Genomic DNA, 25,098 nt, shown 5'->3' on the forward strand with positions numbered 1-25,098 from the left:
GGGTTCTTTGATATGCTGAATCTAACTGAAGATTCTTAATTTTTGGTTTCTTTTTCAAATTGGTCAACATAAAGGTCCAAAGGGTCCAAAATTAAACTAAGTTTGATTTTAACAAAAATTGAATTCTTTGGGTTTTTTGATATGCTGAATATAAAAATGTACTCACATTTTTGATTATTGGCCCAGTTTTCAAGTTGGTCCAAATTGGGGTCCAAAATTAAACTTTGTTTGATTTCAACAAAAATTGAATTCTTGGTTTTTTTTTTATATGCTGAATCTTAACATGTACTTAGATTTTTGATTATTGGTCCAATTTTCAAGTTGGTCCAAATTGGGGTCCAAAATTTAACTTTGTTTGATATCAACAAAAATTGAATCCTTGGGGTTCTTTGATATGCTGAATCTAAACCTCTATTTAGATTTTTGATTATAGGCCCAGTTTTCAAGTTGGTCCAAATTGCGGTCCAAAATTAAACTTTGTTTGATTTCAACAAAAATTGTATATATGGGGTTCTTTGATATATGCTTAATCTAACCATGTATTTAGATTTTTGATGTTTGGGCCTGGTTATCAGATTGGTCCAAATTGAGGTCTAAAGGGTCCAAAATTGAACTTTATTTGATTTCATTTAATCACAATCCAAATTCAGGGCTGTATCAAGCTTGAATGTTGTGTCCATACTTGTCCCAATGTTCAGGGTTCGAACTATGTAATCGTATAAAGCTGTGCCCTGCGGAGCATCTGGTTAGGCAATTGAAATTTCTAAAAAATAGTTTATCGCAAGATATCAAGACCTTGTTGATAAATATTCAGTATCAACTTCACAAATTATACATGATGGTCTTGAAGTATATAATCTAGATACTGACATTGTTTATTACCTTAATAATGTGTTATAGTGGTCTTTTATTTGTCTTTGTAAATTATAAACTTTTACTGTTAAGCCTATTTTTGGCTCTTCTAGCCCTAAGGGTCAAGTGATCTTTCCTCATCACTTGGTGTCTGTCATCTGTCGTCCTTCTTCATCATCTGTTAATTTTTTTAAATGTTCTCTGAAACAACAGGTCCAAAACAAACTTGGTCACAATCATCATTGGAATATCTAGTTTAAACATTGTGTTAATTGATTCTGCCTGCCAACCAAGATTTTTTGAAAACTATAAGTGCTTTGCTTAAAGTAAAAATTGTACAACCTATTTTGGAGTTATACCCCTATATTTATTAATTTTTACAGTGTTTGGCTGCTTTGAATTTCAAAAAAAAAATCTATAGGAGCTTGACATGTAAATTGCAAAAATGACCGAAACACAATTAGTTACTACAGTATATGCATATAAAAGTTCTTATTAACAAACTTGAACTTTTACCACGTGAGCCATACAGTAACAAGTCTGTTTTTAATGAAATATTCAACTATGTGTTAATTGTTTGTAATTGGTTACCAACACCCATATCATTAGATGTTTGTCAGGAGGATAAATTAAAAGCACAAGTTAAACAATTATTTGTAAGTGTTTTATTTTTCACCTTTGTGAAAAACATTTGTATGATTGCTTTGATGGCCTTGTTTTTTCATCCCATTATTTTAATGACCAACTATTGACCTATGGTATGTTTTAGTGCTTTTTATTTGATGTAATTTACAGTTAATTAGCTGTAAACATGTATGAAATATTGTCTGATATATTTTTTTAACAGTATTGTTGTACACCTGTTATATAATAACAAATTGTATAGTACCTAAGAACATACAAATTTTATTGTAATCATCAATCTGCACTGGTCCTTAGAATGACATAAAACAGGTGGAAAAGAAGGAATAAATTTGCAGTTACTTTAGAAATATTTAAAAGTTATTGTGTTTCATATGATGATAGAAGTGACCCAAAAGCTGTAATTGCACCTTTGTCCAGATCAGTACTACCGGAATATGCTACTGGGTACTCCAAATTTGCCCATGATATTGTAGAAAAAAGCATTATTATTTTTACAGGTACATGTATTTGATACAATTAAATGAGTTACTTTATATTATGATTGTTAAGCTGTTAAGATTCAAAGTCTAACATTAAGTGAAGACCATATTTAGTGATGGTGATTAGGTGGATAGTTCGTATTATAGGCAGTCATATTTCATTTCATTTTCTATATATGAAATGAAATTTACTTTAGTACATATACCAATGGCATTGTGTCAGGTTATGACAGATTAATCCAGTAAAACTGATCCTATGGCAATTATTCCTGTTTACCCCAAAATAAAATGAAAAGATCTGAAATACATTCAGTTGATGTAGAGCATAAATGTCATAGAACCTTTCTAAAGTTGGCATACCTGTATAACATTTGAGACCAAAATACTTAGTTTCCTCCATTTCCTATTTGATGTTTTCCAGCTAGAATATTGCAATCATCTACTAGCTTGAAGCTAGAATACTGCAATTATCTACTGGTTTGAAGCTAGAATACTGCAATCATCTACTAACTTGAAGCTAGAATACTGCAATTATCTACTGGTTTGAAGCTAGAATACTGCAATCATCTACTAGCTTGAAGCTAGAATACTGCAATCATCTACTATCTTGAAGCTAGAATACTGCAATCATCTAATAGCTTGAAGCTAGAATACTGCAATCATCTACTAGCTTGAAGCTAGAATACTGCAATCATCTAATAGCTTGAAGCTAGAATACTGCAATCATCTAATAGCTTGAAGCTAGAATACTGCAATCATCTAATAGCTTGAAGCTAGAATACTGCAATCATCTACTAGCATGAAGCTAGAATACTGCAATTATCTACTGGTTTGAAGCTAGAATACTGCAATCATCTACTAACTTGAAGCTAGAATACTGCAATTATGTACTGGTTTGAAGCTAGAATACTGCAATCATCTTCTAGCTTGAAGCTAGAATACTGCAATCATCTACTAGCTTGACGCTAGAATACTGTAATCATCTACTGGCATGAAGCTAGAATACTGCAATCATCTACTAACTTGAAGCTAGAATACTGCTATCATCTACTGGCTTGAACCTAGAATACTGCAATCATCTACTAACTTGAAGCTAGAATACTACAATTATCTACTGGCTTGAAGCTAGAATACTGCTATCATCTACTGGCTTGAAGCTAGAATACTGCAATCATCTACTAGCTTGATGCTAGAATACTGCAATCATCTACTGGCTTGAAGCTAGAATCCTTCAATCAAAAAAATTATGATGATTTCATGCAGCATCAATGCATCAAACTTGTTAGCAGCATTGTACAAGAGTGTAGTTAGGGTTTGTGGTTTCTAGAAGGGTGATAATTGTTTTGTCAAGTAGGAAATGACATTCCTGAAAATTTAAAAGAATATTCATACAGATTAAATTAGTACATCTGAATAAATTAATTTTCTACAAATATAGTTATATATAAACTATTCCCTTTGTCACATTCTTAAAAGTGGACAGCTGAATTACTGTAGGTATATCACCTTATAGCCTGTCAAATTTACTGCTCTTCTCTACGCCTACAATACATTTAAATATTATTACCTGTCATAACATATTCATAAAGTATCAAAACACCTGTTTCTCTGTCTTATAAGAGTTTGTACTAATTTCCACCCACTTTTATTGCTGGCTTTTTACATATTGTCATTTTTTCTCATAAGTTACCCTTTGTTAACAGTGCGGTTCATTAGAATGACATAGTTGCTCATAAATGTTTGGAAAGATTTTCCCTTAAAGTGTTTCATGTTATACAACCAAACCAAGTGCAACCTTATAATATTTTTATTTCTGAGTTAATCTGCTTTAAGATTAAAATTCTTCTTAACTGTTTTAGAAACATGGTGTCATTATTTGTACTTTAAAAGATTTCAAAAGTTTACTTTTCACGAAATTAGAAGATTGAATAAAATTATTATTTGTGTTGTGCAATGTTGTATATGGCTCATGGGTGTCTAAAACTAAAATGAGAGAATTTGTTCATACTTAGCATAAACATAGTTTTTATTGTCGAGCCTGCAACTTTTGTTGCAGAAAGCTCGACATAGGGATAGTGATCCGGCGGCGGCGGCTACGGCGGCGGTGTTAGCTAACTTCTTAAAAGCTTTATATTTTAGAAGGTGGAAGACCTGGATGCTTCATACTTTGTATATAGATGTTTCATGTTACGAAGTTTCCGTCAGTCACATGTCCAATGTCCTTGACCTCATTTTCATGGTTCAGTGACCACTTGAAAAAAAAGTTCAGATTTTTTGTAATGATAAATTCTCTCTTATTATAAGTAATAGGATAACTATATTTGATATGTGCGTACCTTGCAAGGTCCTCATGTCTGTCAGACAGTTTTCACTTGACCTCGACCTCATTTCATGGATCAGTGAACAAGGTTAAGTTTTGGTGGTCAAGTCCATATCTCAGATACTATAAGCAATAGGGCTTGTAAATTCGGTGTATGGAAGGACTGTAAGGTGTACATGTCCAACTGGCAGGTGGCATCTGACCTTGACCTCATTTTCATGGTTCAGTGGTTATAGTTAAATTTTTGTGTTTTGGTCTGTTTTTTTCATACTATATGCAATAGGTCTACTGTATTTGTTGTATGGAATGATTGTAAGGTGTACATGTCTAGCGGGCAGATGTCATGTGACCTTGACCTCATTTTCATGGTTCAGTGGTTATAGTTAAATTTTTGTGTTTTGGTCTGTTTTTTTCATACTATATGCAATAGGTCTACTATATTTGTTGTATGGAATGATTGTAAGGTGTACATGTCTAGCGGGCAGATGTCATGTGACCTTGACCTCATTTTCATGGTTCAGTGGTCAAAGTTAAGTTTTTAAGTTTTGGTCTATTTATCTAATACTATATGCCATAGGTCAACTATATTTGGTGTATGGAAATATTTTATGATCTTTATGTCAGTAGCGCAGGTTTCTTTTGACCATGACCTCATTTTCACGGTTCATTGCACAGTGTTAATTTTTTGTGTTTTGGTCTATTTTTCTTAAACTATAAGTAATAGGTCAACTATATATGTTGTATAGAAGCATTGTTAGCTGTACATGTCTGCCTGGCATGGTTTATCTGACCTTGACCTCATTTTCATGGTTCATTGGTCTTTGTTTAGTTATCTTGGTTAATGTTAAGTTTATGAGACAGTTGTAATAAAGCTTTATACTTAAGACTATCAACATAATATCAATGATTAGTATAGAAGGCGAGACATTTCAGCGTGTGCACTCTTGTTTAGCATAAACATAGTTTTTATTTAGCATAAACATAGTTTTTGTCGAGCCTGCAACTTTTGTTGCAGAAAGCTCGACATAGGGATAGTGAACTGGCGGCGGCTACGGTGGCCGCGGCGGTGTTAGCTCACTTCTTAAAAGCTATATATTTTAGAAGGTGGAAGACCTGGATGCTTCATATTTTGTATATAGATGCCTCATGTTACGAAGTTTCCGTCAGTCACATGTCCATTGTCCTTGACCTCATTTTCATGGTTCAGTGACCACTTGAAAAAAAAGTTCAGATTTTTTGCAATGTTAAATTCTCTCTTACTGTAAGTAATAGGATAACTATATTTAGTATGTGCGTACCTTGCAAGGTCCTCATGCCCGTCAGACAGTTTTCACTTGACCTCAACCTCATTTCATGGATCAGTGAACAAGGTTAAGTTTTGGTGGTCAAGTCCATATCTCAGATACTATAAGCAATAGGGCTAGTATATTCGGTGTATGGAAGGACTGTAAGATGTACATGTCCAACTGGTAGGTGTCATCTGACCTTGACCTCATTTTCATGGTTCAGTGGTTATAGTTAAGTTTTTGTGGTTTGGTCTGTTTTTCTCATACTTTATGCAATAGGTCTACTATATGTGTTGTATGGAATGATTGTAAGATGTACATGTCTAGCGAGCAGATGTCATCTGACCTTGACCTCATTTTCATGGTTCAGTGGTTATAGTTAAGTTTTTGTGTTTTGCTCTGTTTTTCTCATACTTTATGCAATAGGTTTACTATATTTGTTGTATGGAATGATTGTAAGGTGTACATGTCTAGCGGGCAGATGTCATCTGACCTTGACCTCATTTTCATTGTTCAGTGGTCAAAGTTAAGTTTTTGAGTTTTGGTCTTTTTATCTAATACTATATGTCATAGGTCAACTATATTTTGTGTATGGAAATATTTTATGATCTATATGTCAGTCGTACAGCTTTTATTTGACCTTGACCTGGTTTTCACGGTTCATTGCTGTTAAGTTTTTGTGTTTTGGTCTATTTTCTTAAACTATAAGCAATAGGTCAACTATATTTGTTGTATGGAAGCATTGTTAGCTGTACATGTCTGCCTGGCATATGGTTCAACTGACCTTGACCTCATTTTCATGGTTCATGTTAAGTCTATGTGACAGTCATAATAAAGCTTTAGATTTAGGAGTATCAACATAATATCAATGATTAGTAAAGAAGGCGAGACATTTCTGTGTGTGCACTCTTGTTATTGATATATGTTAAAAAATATAATAAAAATTATAGGTCATCGTGCATTTTCTCAAACTACAAGTTGCGACAAAATGACACATTTTGTATGGATTATACAGCAAAAAACGTCCTTATGTGACTAGAAGCTTGGCTAGAAGATATCTTTTAGAAAATGTTTTGAGAATATCAAAAGAAAAGAAAGGGTCACCTTATGTTTTTTTCTGGTTAAAATACAAAATAGCAAAATTCCATGTAGATTCCTTCAGAAAATGCACCATTTTAGAGTTACTTCCCCTTAATGCCAATTTTAAAACATTAAAAATCAAAGGAAAAAATATTAATATTTGTAAGCTGTTATCTTATAAATTTGTTCTTTTAAATGCAAATTCACATTAATTATCTGCATTCCTGCATAAAATTTTGCTAACTTGATTAAAACTCTGGACTTTAGGTTTTCTGTTTTTTTTACAATCCAAGATGGTGAAAGACACCCACACCACCTTAAGTAGCACTTGAAGGTATTTTTATTTTTATTACTTTCTTGAATTTTTCTGAGGAGGGAAATAGTTTGTAAGCAAATTTTCATAAGAAAATGATCATGGGATCAAAACTGTATCATCCCTTACTTAATATTAAGATTGCAATTTCAAAACCCTTTTGCATTGAAATTACTGAAGTATTCATAAACAATATTTATCTCATCATCCTTTAGACACCAAGGAACAAACCTCTACAACCACAGACTTAACTGCAGAACTATTTTAATGTATTTACTGTCTTAAGGTGGATTATCACTAAATAATTCCTCAGATAGAATTTGCTTTTACTTTGGCAAAATGTAAATATTTTCATGCTTTTTAAAAAAAAATGTGATAACACTTGTTTTATAAGCTATAAGTTTTGCATACCGGTAGATAATTCATGAATAAGCACTTTTTTTGTGAAAAGGAAAAAATATATCAAATAGGATTTTAAAATAAAAATGGGAAGATAAGTTTAATTATATACATTTAGAAAAAATGGTTTCACCCCATTTGTATTCTTGCTACAGTGAAAAATAAAATTTCATTCCTTTATAAAATTTTTACTATAAGAGTTATCCACCTTTGTATGGCTAAGTTAAAAAAGATGAATTGCACAATTTTTTTTTTTTTTTTATAAAAAGCAAATCTGATATAGGGTAAAAATCAGGTCAAAGTCTATCAGTAAACTATTTGGGATTAATTGTCCTGTAAATGTCAATGTTTAGTATATTTCAATGTTTTTGGCTTATATCTCATTCTGATATAGGTAGAATTAAACAGGATGTCAATGTCTATCTCCTGTGCAATTTTCAGGGAAAAAATGGACAACCTGTTTGTAGTAATTTTTGCTTTTTGCAATAAAAAATTGTTATAGATAAAAGCGTTTATCAAAATAAGATCAATTAGTAAGTCAACTTTGTCAAAATTGTCAATTGACAGCTTATATGAGTTCTTAAAAAAGTTAGTTTATTATATTACATGTTGTACTATGTTACTGATTACAATGAAGAAAACTGGCATAATTTTTATCAGGTGAGCAAACTTATTGGAGTCTCTTGTTTGTTTTGTTTACTGTATAACTTTTCCAATATGATTTCAATGTATAATTATAATGTCAATTGAAAATCAGGGTAATATTTATTTTGGGAACAATATTTTTTCAAAATACAAACAAGGAATGTTGCAAAATTTTCGTATGAAAACTGCAAATTTCCTTAAATTATTGGTATCATATTGTTGTCAGCATCGTCCAAGACATTTGGTTATCGTACAATAACTTCAGTATAAGTAAATAGATATCTATGAAACAAAAGGTTTATGACCACAAAAGGAAGATTGGGATTGATTTTGGAGTTTATGGTCTGAACAGTGTAGGAATAGGGACCAAAAAGGGGCTGAAATAAGCATTTTCCTTGTTTCAAGACAATAAATTCTGGAATTGTGTATGGATCTCTCTGATATTCTACCACAAGTTTCCATACCACAAAGGGATGGTAAGAATTGGCTTTGGAGGTTATGGCTCAAGCTGTTTAGGAATTAGGGACTTCAAAGGGGTAAACAAGGTTGTCCTGGTTAATGGACAATGTATTGTCTTCAGGTGATTCAGTGTCAATTTATTTTTAGAAGTTTTAAAAATTCTGATGAAGGTAATTTAAAATGACTAGGGGGGGGGGGGATTTTTGAAAAGTTTTAAGAAGAAACCTTCAATTGCACATTAGTTTTGTGTCAGACACCTATAGTATGTCAAAAATTTGATCACAATCCAGATTCTGATAGTATCAAACTTGAATATTGTGTCCAAACTTGCCCCAACTGTTCACGGTTCAACCTCTAGATCTGCGGTCATATTAGGCTGCACTCAGCAAAGCATTTTATTGATTAATATCTTGAATATTATAATAGATAAGAGATTAACTGTTAACAGCAATAATGTTCAGCAAAGTAAGATCTATGAAAAAGTCAACACAATTAAAATTTTCAGTTGACCTCTTAAGGAGTTATTGCCCTTTATAGTCAATTTTTAACAATTTTTCTTAAATTATTATCTTTTTCAAAAATCTTCTCTGAAACTACTGAGACAAATTTAACCAAACTTTGCCATAATGATCATCAGGGTATGTAGTTTCAAAAAATGTTTCTGATGACCACACCTTCCAACCAATCTGGCCATGGCTAAGAATAGAAGATAGGGGTAAAATGCAGTGGTGGGTTTATATTTCTGAAACTAAATCATTTAAAGCAAATCCAACAGGTGGCAAAAATGATATTAGATTAAGATTTATCTGCCCTGAAATTTCAGGCGATTCCAACAATCTGTAGTTGGCCCTAAGTTAGTAATTTTACAGAAATTTTTCAATTTTTGGTTATTATCTTCGATATTATTATAGTTACTTATAATATCTAATATCTAATACTATTAATTTTGATTTTAACCTTATTTTACCTGATTTCCAAAGCATCAATATATACAGATGAGAGCGAACAGGCTCTCGAGAGCCTCTAGTTTTTTTTTAGTTGTTTTAGATGGGTTTTTTTTGTTTCTCCTAAAAAAGAAATATCAAAAAAGTGTTCCTAATTGTAAGGACTTGACCTAATATAAATGAAAGATTGGAAGTGATATTTTGTTAAAAGAAAGTAACTGTTTAGGACTAAATCATGTTGAAGTAACTACAACCAGGAACATATATATATATCTCATTTATTTCAGTCAATAATGTCCTGTAATCAATTTTTGGAGTCAATGTAAGATAAAATATCTTCTGATGCCAGAGCCACTGTTTTTCATGCAAATTTCTGAATATAATAATGAGTTATTTTTAAACATAAACACATCCAATTGTTCCTTTAACAATTGGTTTTTAATTTTGCAATTGTATTTTCATCTACTTTACAATTAAGTTTAAGTGCTTGTTCTGACCATTTTATAGTTGTAAGCTTCTTATAAGTCTATTGGTCAAGATTTAAATGGGAGGGCTCAGTAATCTTGAACCAGTTAAACTTTGACAGCATGGTTATTCATAAGAACATTTGAGGTTTAGAATTGCAGCTAGTTCATTTGTAGTTTCTTAAATATTTCATCTCTTCGAAATGTCAGAAGTGATTTAGCTTGACATATTGTATGGATCTTTGTTGAATGTGAAAAGCATATGTTTACTTCTTGACGTCTTGAATTTTACTGTTGTTTAGTTACTGTCTCCATAACCTGTTATTGCATCATCAATAATGTACTTACTATTACCATATAACTATATTACTTAACAGTATGATGTAATGAATGAAGTTTTCTGCTTCCATCAAAATTGTGTTAAACACATTTTAAATAAACTACATTAAATTGACTACAGGGGGTCTTTGCGGGCATGGAATCTTTGCAAAGTCTGTCACATAAAGAATTAATTACACCTTTTGTTTTGACTTGGCTAAGTATAGTTTTATATCATATGTCAGAATAGAAAGGTGAACCTTTTGTTATAATTTATTGTCGGTTGATATTAAATGAATAAACCCCATGTCATATTTCAAAAATAGTTAATTTGTCAGGATTATTGAAAAGTTCACTGAGCTGATGACCTCAGAGATTTCGCTTTTAATATTCAAATTATGCAATCTGAACATAAGAATTCCTCTAATGACTTTTGAGAGTATCATGATACAATCTATAAGAAGTAAGCTAATACGCTCAGGTAGGCCAAAAATTACTCAAGACTTTAACCAAGTACCACTGCGAGGTTTTGTAATTGTTCACTGAACATTTGTATTTTAGCTAAATGATAGTCCTTGTGAGGTTCAGTTTCAAGTTGACCTAGTACCTTTTTTTTCATCCCTACTTCATGGAAATATCAGTAATGATAGTACATGTTTGATGGAAAATATTCATTAAGCACAGGTGCATCTTCATTGTAACAATTTTAACCTTGACAAATTAATAGTCCCTTGAGGTATTTTAATTTCATATTGTTACATAATTGTTGTAGATCCTTGCATATACTTAAAAGCCTTTCACAAAACAAATGTTCAACATGTGTTTAAATCACCAACTACACACATGTGTTATAATAATAGATAGTAGCATTATGTTTGCTTTTAATATTTTCCTTCGTTCAGTTGGATGATCGTTTTATAGAACCTTTCGTAAATAATGAAAACAGTGTTTAGGAACTAAATAACAGTTATCGGTGGTTGCATCAATCAAATAAAATGATCAATTAGGTAAATATTCAAACTTGAAAAATGACACTTATATTGGAGGAATGCAATTTTAGTTCCCTTCCATTATAATGAGTGAACTTGTTAACGTGACTTCAATTAAAATGTGCTATTTCGTGTTCATATTCACAGCTTTACCGTTTGAAATATAAAAAAGAAGATGGTATGATTGCCAATGCGACAACTCTTCCAAAGAGATCAAATGACACATAGATTAACAGCCATCAGTCGGTTGTAAGCATGTTTTGCTGTTAAAATACGAACAGAACTCAATCCTCTTCAACTTCGTACTTTAATTGTCCTTTTAACAGCTTTTGCTTTGAGCATCCCAGATGAGTCTTTTGTAGACGTTCGTCTGGTGTACACAATTTTAATCATGGTATCTATGATGAGTTTACCTCCATGTACAAGAGTATGCCTACTCCCAATTTGATGTGAATAAACTTGACACAAATTGTTGTTTTTTTCAACACTGGTTATTTCATTTCGTTATCAACATTCAGGTAAAGGATACTAAGTGTTGTACAATCTATCGGTCTTCTTTAACCACTTAATAGTAGTTCTTTATTATACTAAATTATCTATGTAAGAAATGCGCTTTTGTTTCTGTTTTTGTTTTACTTGACAGTTAATTGAATGTTCAGATGGACCCCAAGAGTTCACAACTTTTAGCAAGATATAGACAATGCCGAACGCTAAGGAAGATTAGATTTTTTGTATCTATATTTATCAAAGACCTCACCATATGACATAAATGGAACATATTCAAAAGTATAAAAGCTAATTCTGATTCACCATCTACAATTTCTATCAATTTTTGCACGGCACTGTTTTTGTGATTGTAAAATCATTGAATTTATTTATAATATTGTTTCCACTTATACTGGAAGAAATATGACAGTATAAGTTGCAAACCGAATAATGGAATAGAATATTGGTTTTTACAGGAGCCTATTATAATAATTCATTGGTTGTTGTTTGTTGCTGTATACCGGTATCATAATAATTTTTCGTTCATTATTTTGTACAAAGAACGGCGTTAGTTTTCTCGTTCGAATTGTTTTACTTTAGATGTTGATTTCTGTGTCATTTTGGTATCTTGTGGAGAGTTGTATCATTGGCATTCATACCACATCCTATTCTTAAACTTTTATGAATAATACTTCACGAGTTTTTATTAATTTTGAACCTTTTTTTGTATATGGCGGATTGTTTTGCTTTATTTGGCTCCTTTTGTTAAAGGTTTTCCATAAAGGTTTACTGTCAACCTTTCAAAATTAAGCGATAACCTTGTTAAAACTGCAACACATTCTGATCTTTTGCCTTTTTAAATAAAGTTCATTATTCATTTAATCGGAAACGCGTATGTATCTGACAAGATTCCAGACTGGTGTTTCATTAAGAGTTAAACAGAAGTATAATATTGTGATAATTAGAGAGCTGTCAGATTTGTAATGTCGGATACTACATCAATGGAAAGATAAGCTTCCTCGTATTTCAAAATTAACGATCTGGGACTTGTAACACCACAATAATACATCTGTTCTATGCAGTTTATCGTCGGGTATATAATAGATTAAACTGCTTATGACAGGACATCATTTCCACCCGAAGTATTTAACGCTTATAAAGAATGCAATATGGTTTGTTGATGGAATGTTATCCTTTTTGTATATCTATACCCTCTGTCGTATGGTATTTCAGTGAATGAGAAATTCAACTCCAATTTTAACATTGACCTTTCCGCTTGGACTCCCCAATTTTAAAGTGTTAAATACCTGTGGTATTTGATATTATTTTGTATAGAACTTACAGTACGCGTGTGTGGGCACTTCAGTATTTTGTCAATAAGATCTAGCAGATACTTTTTGGAGAAAAGAATATTTTTTGCGACAATCTAATCTTTATCTAAACTATCATGCTTTTACTTTTGACTATCACTGACTTAATCGAATCGGATGTTTTGTGTTTACCATACCTTAAAATATTTTTGTTTTTGTTTAATTGGATATTACGATATTTAGTTTTCGTGAACTATTAAAATTGTATTGTTATTTATTCACCACATTGGCTATTTCCCTCAAATCTGGTATTTTATCATTCAGTAGATCTGTCTGAATAAGTTTAACAACATTACTGGTAATCAGTTAATCTCGTAATTTATTCTTAAAAAAATAGTCTTTAAACCATTTCTGCTTGCACAAGGGATCATAGTTTAAAGCAATGTCTGCTCATTTCTTTGTCATTTGTTTGATGTAGTCTTTCCCTTTTTTTTTTTTACAGGAACACATTATTATCGCATTATTATCAAAGGTATCTTTTCATAAGTACATCAAAATACATTATTCTTCAGGGTATAATTACAAGGTGATGTATGCACGTGTTATACCTCTGTCAGGTGTCGGTTCTCATTTGTTTCAACTCGAGTTGCTTCTTTCTTAAAACAATATATATCATACTTAAGACTCGTGTGTTGTATGACCATCTGTTGATATTATTCTAAATATTCTAAGAATTACCACATTTTTATCAGCTGTTAGTACGTACCGAACCTTAATTTTCGTTTGTATCAAGTTGTGTTCATTGATTTCTGGTCCACAATATTCATTTAGAAGCATTTTTAGTTCTTGTGAATTGTTTTGATCTACTTGACACTTCTTTATGTGCACTCATTTAAAAATGATGTGCATAATTTTAGTTCACGAACATTATATATTAGAAACCTGTGGTACTCAATATCAAAGAAACTTAACCTAGTGCTATTGGGTGTTTTTGTCTGACGCACACCGTCATGTTTTATACTGACAGCTAACTATAAATTTGTAACGTCATCTAATTTGCGTTTTTGGCTTTACGTTTATTATCAGTTTTGCAATAACAGGCTTCTCAAGGTGATCAAACCATCTTTTCAGAAGAAGGTATTCCTTTTCCCCTTGTACAAGTTAAATAATCTTAGCATATCAAAAGTCAAACTCAAAGCAACATTTCAATCACAAAAGAGCCTGGCCACATCAGGCAGATTTTTAATACAATTGAGAATGGAAATCGGAATTATGTCAAAGAGACAACAACCCGACCAAAAGAACAGAAAACAGACCAAGGCCACCAATCGGTCTAAGACTCAACTGTAAAATTCGGAGGTGGGCTTCAGATGGCCTCTAAACAAAAATATATACTAGCGAAAATGGACGCATCGCAAAACAGCGAAAAAAAAACCCAAAAAATAATAAAGAAACTCACAAGACTAACAAAGGCTAAATGTTCCTGACTTGGGACAGGCTCTTAAAAGCGTCGGACTTACAGGTGTTATGTGAAATCTCAACCCCCCTTTTTTATGCCACTAGCCTATGTGGAATAATTGTTAAACAACGACCTTAAATGAAATTTTATTTTAAATCATTATTTAACTATCGTTTTCATGCAGTAAATATACTTTATATTGTCTTGTGGTGTGATCCTTGTTTATTCTATTTCTTATATAACGCAAGTATTGAAATAAAGGTTCACAGGTGTCACTGTCAGGTGAGCAGAGAGATTCATTTTAGCATTACCAGTTCTAGTGTATACCTTTTCAGGCCTTGACACTAACTGTTATTTCATGAATAGACATTGAATTATTTGACAGATTGTAAGAATGGAAAATCTCTGTGTTGGTCATAAGGTGTCAATGCGTTACTATCAAAGTATGTCGGCTTTCTTCTACTCAGAGAATTTCTTTTTGGAAATTAACAATGTAGGGGGTGTAGAAATCCGATATAACGTCATAACTATATAAAATCGCTAAATTTAGTTAGGTGTAGTTTAGCTATTGGTTAACTAAAATTTCAAAATGGGAAAAATAGAAAGGAAATAAAAACAGTTATTTTTCACTATGGGAAGTTTGGATTGTTATTGAACCACCGACATTATTTACGGTTTATTAAGAAAAAAAATATCAGCTGTAGATTGATACACATGAATGACCAGGACATATTACTTAACACATTACCGTCTATTTCAGCCGTTCTGTTATCATGTTACTTAGTCGTAATACGACAGTTTCTTGTTATGTTGTTTGTTTATCGAAATTCGATATAGTTTTGCTTTTTAGTTTTCAGTTTTGATCAAATTATATCCATTTAACTTTAAAATGCCATCAAATATTGAGAATAATTTTGGGTTGCATTAAATGAAAAAGTAAGCTACCATGGTTATTGGTCACATAGTATGCTTTAGCAGACTCGTAGATGTGCAATGCCTAATACTCAGGCATCAAACAAATATATAAAACATCGGAACGTGTTAGTTTGCTTGAGACACGAACGATTGTTTGAGATGCAAGTTCTTCAGATCCAATAAAGAAAGAAACTGACATTTCTTGGAAAAAATCTCACAAAATGCAGACCGACAACCAAAAAACATAACCTCTTCACAAGTATATACTGGATAAAAGAAGATTCGGAAGCGTTGTCAGTCCTACTTCAATTCGCGTTCATCTAATGTGTAGGTAGCTGTAGGTTATTGTTGTATATGAGTTTCATATTCCCCCTAAAAAAAATATTATTTTGATACCAATAAAGTTTGAGAAGAAAAAAATGTATTTTAAAAACTCTTCTGAAACACGAATTAATTGTAACTTTGGAACAACTTACTACTTACAATTATCATTGTTTGAATTTCGAGAATCAATTAAATCCAACTTTGAGAAAATAAGAATAAATTCCCAAAATACTCTCTAAGATTAACTTTAAAGGTGAAATCATTTTTGATATGAATTAAGGTCCAAACTCATTAATTCCTCTGAACGTAAATAACTTGGCAAACAGAGATTCAAAATTTCAAACCGTAATTCCAAAATCCTAACATTGAAATATAAACCTGTGACACATATGAAACTGCAAAACCGAAGAATTCTTTAATCTTCTTCCATTCTCAAAGGAACTTACAGGTTCAGAATAACTCACTGGCGTGAAGAATTCTCACACGCTTGGTTTAAAATCCAAGCTGTTGTCTCATTGTCACTCATACCACACCTGTTTATACCAAGTTATATTATCTTTGTGCACAGTCATGCGTTTTCCAGCTATCTTCTTTTTTTTTCTGATCTTAGTCCTATATTTTTACCATCTTGCATCCGTCACGTTAGGCATTCAAATGCAATAAACACGTTATGAATTTCGTGTGTCCAAATTAACAACAAAGTGCCCATCTATTTAGGGACTTTGAACCTCTACAAAGCAACATTTTGCACATAGTCTGACGGAAAAAAATGTTTTGATCTACTATACGGAAGTATTTAACGACCTAAACCTCTCTAAAAGCTCTCGCTCAATCAACCTTTTCCATCATTTTATGTGCTTGACATGTAATTTTTTTCTCTAATAAGGTCTTAATGTATATTTAAAAGATGAATTGCCGTGTGTCTTCATTACCCTTATACTTGGAGTACGAACCTCAAATACAATATGCCGGGACATTCACAAACCTTAAATAAGCAAATGCCTTGTAACCAGTTATACATTTGTTGTTATATTGCAGTTATCAATGATACATAGTGTTATAGATTTTTGTAAGACAAAACTATGATATATTTTCTAAAGGTATCTTAATATTTTTATTTATTGGCATTAAACAGTTACTGTGGCAATACCAGTTTAAACAAACAATAAACAACCATATGAAAACAAAACAGTATACAAAATCAAATAAAAAAAACATCATAACATACGTGATAAATTTACAATATTGCAATACTCAAAAGCCATGTTACAATGAGACATCTGCCCTCAATTATGCCCGCGCCACACTGTCCCGATTTTTATATACGATGGACACCCGAATGCGAAAATTGTAAGTTCGTACAAAGTTGGTCCCGATCTCGTTAAAATACCAAAAAGTGACCGAAGCAAGTACGATGAATAACGAAGTCTATACGATGGTGCCGAAATTATATACGATAGCAAAAGATGGACATACGAAGGTTAACCGAAGACGGGTATTTAAGCTTCATATCTCAGCCGAAGCCTACACGATGGATCACGAAGGCTACACGATGGATTACGAAGGCTACACGATAGATTACGATGATGGCGCGATGGCCATATGATGTCTAAAAGATACGAACAGAATTTCGACAACATATCGTTTCTGTACAAGTCTGCCATGCCAAATTTTTGTCAAATTCTTATAAAACTTAGTTTGTTATTCCTTCGCCTACTACATGTAAGTTGCTTGTAGATAAAATTGTTATGGACACTCTAGAACCAAAATGCTCAAAACGTGGTATGGTGTTACTCGTTAAGAATATCCTAAGCGATATTGACTTTAAAGTTCAAAGGTCAAGGTCACAGTGGCAGTTGTAATACAAGGCAATATCACCCTTGTGGACACTCTAAAACCAATATGCTTCAAAAGACTTTAACCACATTTGGTATATTGTTCCTCCTGGTAATGATCTGACATTTTTTACGTTCAAGGCCAAAGGTCAAGGTCATGCAGATGGACTTGTTTTTTCTCCTTGATATAGCATAATACACAGGAAATTGGTTGCTCATGTTTTTACCTGCTGGTTCTAAAGATAATATTAAAGGTATTTCCAGTTACTGAATGTTTTGGTTGATTTATCTAAAAAATAGTTTATGTATCAAATATGCATATTCAATTTACCATTTTCTGCATGTGTCATATACAAATATAGTGTCCATATTTGTCCCCAATATGTTACATACGAGGGGATGCCACGCTCGGCATCCTTGTTTGAACCGTAAAATGTGTGCACTAGTCTGAATAATCACCCATAATTATGCCCATGTTTACTGATCTATCTTAAAGGTAAGGTAATGGGTTCGTTGATCCCTTTTTATCAAAAAGAGCTCTTTCCAGGAGAATATCATAATAATATAGACAAAAGGAAAGATGTGGGGAAAGCAACAAATGCGGCAAAATATGACATAAAGAAAACAAAATGGTTATAGAGTAAACATTCGTGTGACAACAACTCAGACGATACATAAAAAATCAGAATAATGAAGAAAAAGTTGGTTTCCCTATATACGTGTACCTGCAGTGTTTGTATACGAGGCGCGTTTCTGATCTTCATTATGTTATTTGATATGAAAAATTGACAAAAAATAATATTTTACTTGTAAAAGTAAATCCTGAGCCTGTGATAGCTACTCTTCTTGTTCCAATTGAATTAATAGAAACAACGCTGTCGCCTTTCTTGTTCTCATAGAATCATATGATATGAGCTCCATGTTTTGTGAACGTCTTTCTTAACTGTCGTATTAGACTGACCAGTGCATATCGCGAATGGCACTTTAAATGTATTTTAGCGCGAAAATTAACTTACATTTAGCTGGATTTATTGCCGTCGTAGTTCCATCTTGTCGCCTTCGTACTTTTATTCGATGGCAACACGACGGGATTACGAGGTCTTCACAAAGTCGTGTTGCCATCGGAAGACCTTCAGTCTTCTTCGTGATTCATTCGTGTAGACATCGTAATGTCAAAACTGCCCGATTGAAACGACGGAAACACGAATGCAATACGATGTGCAAAGATGGATTCCCGGTGACATTACGATGGTGAGGATGGTGATACGAACTCAATACGAACCCTCAACATCGGACGCACCTTCGGGGATTTTTTAACATGTTAAAAAATTTAGAACCCTTCCCGAAGTTGTCCCCGAAGGCTAGAAAAATTGGCCGATGGTTCTACGATGGTTAAAGATGGCACTACGAATAGCCCGATCTGGATACGATCAGTCCCGATTTTGACAATTTCCATTATCGTGTTGCCATCGGCATAAAAATCGGGACAGTGTGACGCGGGCATTATAATTACCTTTTTAGAAAGTAGTAAATAATTCTACCATGTCTAAAGAAGTTGGATTTATATATAAAATAAGTTTTGTTCATCAGGAAATGAATGAAATATTCGTCATCTAATTGTATATCTATATATACTATTAAATTAGAGGCAAACATATTTTAGCTGATTTGTCTCCCAGCCGACGACCGTCTGAAGTATTATATAATAATAAATAGTCAGTGTATGAATGTACTTCATAGCTTACTATAGTAATTACTTTAATTAATTAAACTCCAAATAAAGTACCGTAGCTGGTTCCTCTTCGTTTTGTAAGCAGGCGGAAAAGGTCAACTCGCCCAATTCAAACACTCACTAATTATTACAACTTGTATACTTTATCAAACTAGCACAATAAATGTAAATAAAGCTTATCATCTCTCAGTAAATTCATCTTTTCTGTGACCTCACGTGTCACACAGAGACAGAACTCAGAAAATAATGTACAATTATGCCCAATCAACCTCTCACTCTCTCACAGCTGTCTTTCGCGTTCTGGTACCCCATTCACTTCTCGCATTTACAGTTCGCTGTCCATTCTTTCTAACTCTCCTCTCTCAGTGTTCTCCATTTTACTGCTCTCTCTTAAATTCACACATTGCTCCTCTCTCAATGCTAGCTTTCTCCCTCGCATTCACTCATAGACTAGACTACTCTCTCTCTCTCGCAATCACAACTGCCTGTCCATCACTCACTCATAATTCCCTCTGTCTCTCACTCACTCCACGCTATTCCCTCCCTGTCTTCCTGTCTCTCATTCACTATATATCTCTATCACTGTTCCGCCTCTCTCCTTCTCTCTTTAACTATCCCGTCTCTCTGTCTAACTAACTATTTTCTCTCTCTCTAACTATTCTATCTTTATTTTTTATTCCTGGGCTGGTGATACCCTCGGGGAACTAAAACTCCATCAGCAGTAGCATCGACCCAGTGGTTGTAAATAAATTCATCATAGATACCAAGATTGAAATTTTATATTTACGCCAGACGCGCGTTTCCCCTACAAAAGACTCACGAGTGACGTGATAGACAAATTAAACAAAAATGGTACAAACTAACAAAATTTGCGAATCATTTTTTCCTGTGGTAGTATGTCATCAAAGATTTATGCATAATATGTGAATTCAAAAGTCTCATCGTCTAGAATAAAAATGCGCAGTCTGTGCCCTTGCTGATATGTCAGAATGATCTAGTTAACAACAAAGTTTGAATGAATGGAGCAGGCTCTAAGACAGATATTAACTAGCTATAAAACCAGCTTTAATCCACTATTTTCTACATAAAAAAGGCCTGTACCAAGTCAGGAATATTACAATTGTTATCCATTCGCCAAAGCTTTTGATTTTGCCATTTGCCTTAGGACTTTCCGTTTTCAATTTTCCTCTCAGCTCGATATTTTTGTCATTATACTTTTCAGAAGCCTATTGTTTTTCTACCTAAAATGTGCATATTTAATTCTAATAATGACCTTGTATCCATATTTTTTGTCTTTGATGTTCAATTTTCCGGGTACAGAAGCGTCAACAGATCCCTCATTTCTTTCTGAATAATTAAAATCCATACTTTCTGTTTACCACTGTTTGCTCTTGATCGTCCCCTTTAAATTTGTGCCACCTGTCTTTTGATTTTCACATAATATGCGTTTTCCACATATAACCCAAAATAAAACATCAAAGTTTTCGAGGAATCTAAAAAGGACCCGTCCATACCTGTTAGTTTTGAATAACATCCAAGTTTTCTTTAGGCAATAAACATAAACATCATCTCACTTTTCAAATTTTCACCTTTACATGTCATGATACATATTTGTTTTAACACTTGTTTTAATTGCACTACAAGTTGCAAGTCTATGAGCATCTTCTTTTGCATTCCTGCTTAATGTTCTGTCAAGATTTCTTAGATAGATGGTTGCTGCTAACACGGAAGCTTTTAAATCAAGAGATCAAAACGGTAAAGTTGAAATCATTACTTCGAAAAATTGACGTACGCCATCACACATTGCATGGTTGAGCGTTATGGATGTTCCGATTGTCTAAACCCCAATCCCCTCCTCTTTTCCTTGAATTTTACATCCCGAATTAGACCTATCACCGGGTTCGCACTATCACGAGAAACACGTCGAGTGCAACATCATCATTTTTTCGTTATTTTTTTTGTCAGATCATTGTCAGTTGATTTCGACTAATGAGTTTGACGATCCCTTTGGTATTTTTTCGACTGTCTTTTAAGTATGTATGCTATTTCTAACAACAGTTTGCATTTACCATACTAGTATTCCCTTTTTTTCCAGAACATACTAGTGTCATGAGCTAGATTATTAATCTTTATGGTGCCATTTGTTTCTTCCACCTTGGATTTTGGTTTATGGGCCTTTTTCCTATTTTCATGACAATTTCTTTGAAAATATTCAATCTTTTCCACTTGTCGAAATGCGCCAGTCTTTGAATTGTGTTTTCTGTCGAAAAGGGAGTCTACTTTTTACCCTTTATATTTTACGGTTTTCAACAAATTGTTGTATATTTTGATACCTTCGATTGTTAATTTTTGTAGTTTTATTTGTCTTGGTTTTTGACCTAAAATATCCTCTATTTTAGTCTCCCTTCTTTATTATATTTATCCAATTCTTGAACCAATGCATGTAGTTATCATAAACGTAGTCTTCTGTGCACGATTTTATCATTCTGTACGCATCCATATCGTATAATCGTAAAAAAAAGGTTTCTCTCGGTCTGTTATGACGTGATATATATGGCTGGTAACTTATTGTCGTGTTTCGAAGCCGTAGAATACAAATTTTCACCTTATAGTAAACAATCAACTAAGAAGCATGGATATTGAGCACGTGTATAACATGTACAATAAGATAATAGGTTATTTCAATGACAGATCCATGCGTATTGCGAGCACCGGATTTTTACGAGAAAGGTCACGCCCGGGTCATGCTTAGTTCACTGCATACGGAAAACGTATCGGCGAATTGTTTACTGGAAACAAACAATTAAAAAAAATCTTCTGAATTTGTTTAAATTATAGAATTTTGTTGAGAAAAAAGTACATAAGTTTTATAATAATAACCATACCGCTGTCCAAATTATTACACCATTTCACTCTATATATTCGTCTAGCACAAGCGTCGAAATCTATCCATGGTCATGTGGAAGCGGATTTGTGTGTGTTATTTTTTCTATTTTTGCAATACACTGTCATTTGTACCAGCAGGGATTTCATTCTACGAGTACATGTCTCCAAATATATGTCCACCTTTCATCGATTAAGTCGTTTATTAAACATTATATATAAGTTTACAATACCAAGCATCTTGTATGAAGTTAACATTCTTGAAATATGCATATACTAAAACTACCATAAAGCTCCGTTCCAACACGAAAGTTAGTTGTATTCCAGGTTACCATTTAGTGATACCAGTAAGACTTAGAAGTGCATTTCTGCTTTTTTGGCCTTTAACATTTTTTTTGGTTCGAGCATCACTGATGAGTCTTTTGTACACGAAACACGCGTCTGGCGTTCACAATTTGTGCCTGATATCTCTGAAGAGTTAATTGTTGAAACCAGCAACAGTCGTTTGCTGTGGTTTTTTTAATGGGGATTAAATAAAGTTTTTTCAACTTTAGAACTCAACGAACTAATCATTGTAAAGCCATTTAAGCACAGACACTTATCAGATTATCAATGCAGTTCTTAAGAACTCTAGTTGACGATGCATACTGCTACTGTCATTTGAGGGGATAATTCTGTGTTTTTAATGACTTTTGAAAAAAAATACATTCACTGCACCAATTTTGATACGTTTGTAATTTATAGAATATGGAGGTGATGGAGGATAGAAGATTAATATACCAAAATTTTCTGCATTGGTACGATTTAGAGACTGGTATTTTGAATCAGTATTGATGTTTAAGACAGTAGGCTAACTGCTTGATGTCTTATTGTTTGTTTGATGGTTTGTTTTATACTTGTTGGCTTAAACCCCACTTATATGTTGCTGATTCATGCTTAATGAGCTGCATGCTCACAATATAAGATAATTTCGAATACAGATTAAAACAATATTATAGAAAGTACATTCTAACTTAAATTTATTTGATGTTTTGTCTTTAAATACAAATAAAACCATATTATTGTTGAGTCTCCTCGAAGGAAAAAGTTCACAAAAAATGTAAAAGTTAGAAACACATTTATTTCATAATTTATATTATTATAAATTAAATAAATTGTTATTTTTATGCCCCATTTCTGGCCATTATGTTTTCTGGTATGTGCGTCCGTCCGTCCGTCTGTTCCGATTCAGGTTAAAGTTTTTGGTCAAGATAGTTTTGGTGAAGTTGAATTCCAATCAACTCGAAACTTAGTACACATGTTCCCTATGTTACGATCAGATTCTTTCTAATTTCAGTGCCACATTTGTTTAGACCAATTTCACGGTCCACTGGATATAGAAAATGATAGTGCGAGTGAGGCATCCTTGTACTATTGACACAGCTTGTAAAAATCTACTTGGTGTATAAATGAGCCCTTTTCATATTGAAAATTTACTAGATGTACTAACTAACGTAAACTTCTCTTGCCGCCACAGTTATATACTTATTCTAATTGCTGCTTCAGGGGGGTACAACTGATTAATTGATCGGCTAATTTTACTTGTCTATGAGATTCTATTACAGTGAATTTGTACTTAAATATCTACATACCGAAGTGAAAAGGTAAAAGTTTTTATTTATGATAAATAGTTAAATTTAAACAAAGTAAACACACCTGCATTTAATGACGGTGATAGTATTAATGTCATTTATTGTTTGCTTTCTTAAGTGCTTGTGTATTTCATTTTACATTACCTGGCTATTAATTTGTACATTAAAATTTTGAAATCATCTGTCAAATTTGAACGGGTGATTCAGTGATTGATCATTTCAAGCTCATCCTCGTTATCAGCTGAAATCGTAACACCTGTTTCAGGTAAATTTCTATGTGAATAATGAAGATAGAGCACAGGTGTTCATATTTACGTTAGTTTTCAATTAGACGAGAATTTTGTATCCGTTTATGGGACAAATAATTTGTCAATGATAATTTTACCTTTAATGTAAAGTTCTTTAGATCTCGTCATTTTTATATGATATATCTTGATCAATTTCAATTCACAAACTTTACATAATAAACCTATAATTATTTTCTGCATGCTTCATATTCAATTTTGTGTGTCATTAAATAGGTATGGTACAATCACCTAAATGGGATGAAATAACATATTTGATAAGTAATATACTGTATGAAATCCATTTTGTGTTAAAAAAAAAGATAGTATTTGAAAACAAGTCGAAAACTTTTAGTGAGCATCCATTTTTTTTAATTTGGTCCTGCGAAAAATAAAAGATGTTTATTTTAACTTACTCATTTCCAAAATGATGACGTTAATGAACACGTCTGTAGATCTAATAACTTGACGTATGGTTTAATTTAAGTGTGGTATTCCAAATGCCAGAGGGATTATGTACCAAAGCTGTTTCAAAAGATATATTTATATAGCTATTGACATTTTCCTAGCAGTATTTTCTTTTTATTCACGTTTATGGTTTTTTTCCCCTTGAAATTGCTAAAACTTTTTTTATATAAAACCTCTATGTATTAACTGTTATGGGGTTTCCATATGGAACTCTTTCCGAAATTGAAGTTTGCTGTCTATGTTTGTATATTATGTTTTGTCGACTTGTTTGTCTTGTCTTTTCTTTTCTTTCCTTTTTGTTTAATATATTTTTAACTAACTTGGCCCAATATGGCTAAGTGAGCTTTTCTCATCACTTGGCGTTCGTCATCAGTCGTGGTCGACCGTAAACCTTTACAAAAATCGCTTCTTAAACTACTGGGCCAAATAAAACCAAACTTGGCCCAAGTCATCCTTAGGGTATATTGTTTACAGAATGTATCCGATGATCCTGCCAATCAACCAAGATAGCCGCCATGGCTAAAAATAGAACACAGTGGTAAAATGAAGTTTTTGGCTTATATCTCTGAAACGAAAGC

General features: G+C 32.8%; 1 protein-coding gene across 24 annotated transcripts in view; it reads left to right on the top strand.

Annotated features, from left to right (window-relative positions):
- The window catches only part of LOC139514211 (uncharacterized), a 96,082-nt gene that overhangs the window by 67,496 nt on the left and 3,488 nt on the right, over positions 1-25,098 (top strand). The gene's annotated exons all lie outside the window — the stretch shown is intronic.

This window comes from Mytilus edulis, chromosome 3 (genome assembly GCF_963676685.1).
Source record: "Mytilus edulis chromosome 3, xbMytEdul2.2, whole genome shotgun sequence".
NCBI lineage: Eukaryota > Metazoa > Mollusca > Bivalvia > Mytilida > Mytilidae > Mytilus > Mytilus edulis.